Source organism: Ochlerotatus camptorhynchus, unplaced genomic scaffold (genome assembly GCF_037179485.1).
Source record: "Ochlerotatus camptorhynchus isolate MF236.1 unplaced genomic scaffold, CSIRO-AGI_Acam_v1.1 ptg000312l, whole genome shotgun sequence".
Lineage (NCBI taxonomy): Eukaryota > Metazoa > Arthropoda > Insecta > Diptera > Culicidae > Ochlerotatus > Ochlerotatus camptorhynchus.
In genome coordinates, this window is record NW_027040800.1 from 847,349 (window position 1) to 851,146 (window position 3,798).

Here is a 3,798-nt window from a genome sequence, read left to right on the forward strand (position 1 = left end):
CTTCAAGATAGATAAATAAGGTATATTGTGATGCAATAAGATAGTTATATTGCATCAAAATATACCTTATTTATCCATCTTGACAATGAATGAGAAAGATTTCTAATTACGGTTAAGTGAAATTATTGAAAGATAAAAGTCTGATGCGTGAAGGGGCTGACAATATCAGGTCATTACTATAACCCTTTCAGTTACTTTTTATATACAAGGTTTGAATATTGTTTGCCATCTATGACTTCACGGTTTTTTTTTAAATACTTTATTTAACAATCAAGATTCAGATCAACAATCTGATAACGTAGAACAACACGAGGACCAAGAATTAAACGAAAATTCAAATGAACACGGGTACACAGAAGAGCACGAGAGCAAAGAAGTGATCGAGGACCCAAAGAAGCATGAATACACAGACGAGTACGAAGACAAAGAAGAGAACGAAACTTGAAATGAACAGTGGTTCACAGAAGAGCACGAGGACAAAAAAGAGCGCGAGGAGAAAGAAGTGTACGAGGACCTTGACGAGGACTCAATAAAGCACGAGAACATAGAAGAACACATGAACCAAGACGAGCATGAGAACAATGCAACGGTCGAAAGTAATAATTTAATACACAAATTTCAGTTATGCTTTCTTATGAGGATCAATTGACAGGATCTGCAGATTACTCGGAAAACCTTGCGGAAAACTAAGTTGTTGGGAGCAACCGGTCGAAAGTCTCAACACAACAAACAAAGCGACCGATAGAAGAAAAAAGTCAAGTCCACTTCTTGATCTTCACGTTGAGCTGAATGCGCGGTCAAAATTGTGTATGCCACGTGGAATGAGGTATACAGAATCTGAGCTCTATGCAGCTGCCTATGAATGAATGACTGCTGGAAACAGCAGTTATCAATTTAAAAGAGCAAACATGCAGCTTCCTTGTTCAAAAACAATAAAAAGACATATCGCAAGGCACACTACAGAAACTCAAGAAGGAGTCTTAATGGTGATGCCCCTGCTTAAGTATCTAAATGCGCACAACTATCCATTAGTATTAGCTTTGAGTGAAGACGGGACAACCCTTTCACGAAATCCGGAATATGATTCAAGAAATGACGCAATTCGTGGCCTAGTGGCTCCTTTAAACAAGTTTGGTTATGCCTGAACAAGATGTTTTCAAAGCCAGTTCAATCAAAAAGATCATAAACGATCTTGATCGTTATTCTGTTGGTGAATACTTATATGTTGTATTAGCAACACCAATGGCTGTCGGAGCATCGCCATTTTGCGAACTGCACACATGCAGTGATAACAGATTTACACATGACCAAGTTATGTCAAGGTGAGCTTTTATAGAATCTGAATTGCTAAAAGTTGGCATAAGCGTCATTTCGAACGCATCCGATGGCGATCCACGGCTTCTCATGGCTATGAGACAAAGAACAAAAATACCAAATGGATGTCCAAGCGAATCAAACGGCCTTCACTTTGTCATCGATATGGATGATAAACCAATCTGCATTCAGGATAGTATTCACCTAGTCAATCCCCCCTATTCTGCGAGTCACGTGACTCTCTCTCACCGGTGAGGTGACAATAGTCACCTCGTGTGAGGTGACTCTCCATTTGATTTACATGGAGAGTCACCTCACACGAGGTGACTATTGTCACCTCACCGGTGACAGAGAGTCACGTGACTCGCAGAATAAGGGGGAATGAATTTCGTCATACCTTGTTAGACCCCAAAAAACAAATGCGTTTAGGTAAGCATGCTTCTCATTCTTGTTCTCATCACAATTTTTATATAATTAATAATTCATATCTTCGACTTCAGGTGACTATGTAATTTCGTCTGCAGTTCTCAAACAAATGATGGAAAACGGACAAAAAGTTATACAAAAACTAAATCCCTCTGATTTGAATGCGGCGGACCGAATGAAATTCGATCCGTCAATGAAACTTATGTCGTTGAATCTAGTTGATCATTTACGGATAATGCGTAATGCTTATTTAGCATTTATGTTTCAACTAACTTCTTTCTACAGGACTACCTTATTATTTGTTCGTGCATGGCGATGATTTGCTTAAAGCATCAGATAACACTGTGAAACAGTGCCCTACATCAAATGTGTATCATTGTTTAGAATTAAATGTGCATGGCTTAATAAAATTCGTTGTCAGATGCCGGCAAGCCAATAGAAGTAAACAATTAATTATCAATCATTTATCAAGTCAACCATGTGAAACTGCATTTCGTGAGCTTCGGTCAATGACAACTGTTAATCACATCGAAGTTAATTTCACCATGAAAGAAGTCGAGCAACGCATGCAAAAAGTTCAAATGAAATTATTCATCGTGCATCGTAGAAAAACAGAGCTTAACTTGCTTGCAAAAGAAACAGCTGAAATCACAGAAAACGCCGATCCATGACCTTCCAAATGATATCCAAATCCGCCAAGCTATTGAGAAAGCTGCAAACGATGCAATACATTTGTTAAACCCTCTGGGTGTTGAACAGGAAGATATTCATTTCGAGGAAAGTATGATAAATATAAATTCTAAAACTGAAGCCGAATTTGAATTTGTTACAATTAAGAACAGTGATTTCATTAAAATAGAATGTGAAGGTAAAACACAGTTACATATTGAAAAGTTTGTGTTAGTGATTCTCGCGATAATATTTCAGATAAAAATGAAGTCAATGGAGTTAAAACTTCAAATAAGAGTACGGTAGGTTCTGCAGTTGAAGAAAGCTCTTCAAATGCAAGTGAAATAGGAGAACACATAATTGAAGATGCTGAAACGATATTTGCTAACGCTGGTGGAGAACTACTTTTAAGCCAATGCTCTTCCGGTAATTATCGTAACGTATTTCACGTAAAAGGAGTAAACGGTAAAAATATGAGCATAAAAAATTGACAATGCTTTGTATGCTGTCATCAGGTAGTTTTAAAAGATCAAACGACCGCTTGAGACGGTTTCATCGTATTAGAATGGTTGCACCAACAGGATCAGTTAACGCTAACTGCATGCAGCATGAAATAACTATCGGAGATTGGATAGCACTACATAGACGCATAGTTTGTCATGTAACTAACTTTCAAAACCAGAGAGGTAAATAAAGCTGACCCACGTAGGATATTTGCTAATATCTTTTTTATCTGCAGGATAATCTAAAAATTGTCCACTTACCACTGTTCCTAGAGAATGCCCAATGAATGTGAAGCGAAGGGGAAACTTTCTCTTAGGAAATTTTTACTCAATATCCCAAGCTGGAGGATTAGTATTGAACAATAAAAACCACCACAAATCGGATATTGAAAACTATATTACGCACACCAAAGCGCTGAGCAGCAAGCTTTCGCTGTCGAATGATACATTGTCGTATCTACGCACATATGATTAAGGGGTTACGCCTACCTGCAAGACCGAAAAAAAGCGAAAGGATTTTTTTCTCGAAAACGACGCAACATATTGAAAATCGGGTTTCTGCCGTTTATTGAACACACATTAAATGATACATTTATCAGTCGATGCTGTAAAAACGAGGTCCTGGTGCCCCGCACGGCTGCTCCCCGTGGATGATGTTCTAAAAAACGCTTTTGCGGTGCCAACTGCGGTTTGTGATGTAATCATCTGAAAAAAAACCATGCCAAATCGTTAAGCATGTGTTAAACTAGTCCTTGATCGTTCGGTTTTTTTTTTAATTTTTTTGACAAAATAGCGGCCTTGCAAAGTTGAAGTGCAGATTTTTGATCCTTAAAATTTGTCTTTGATCGGCTGTAAAAAAATCGAAATTAAATGATAGACGAAATCC

At 37.9% G+C, this 3,798-nt stretch overlaps 1 pseudogene; it reads left to right on the plus strand.

Annotated features, from left to right (window-relative positions):
* Positions 1–821: 821 nt before the first annotated feature.
* On the plus strand, positions 822–3,387 carry LOC135707452 (uncharacterized; annotated as a pseudogene).
* Positions 3,388–3,798: the final 411 nt, after the last annotated feature.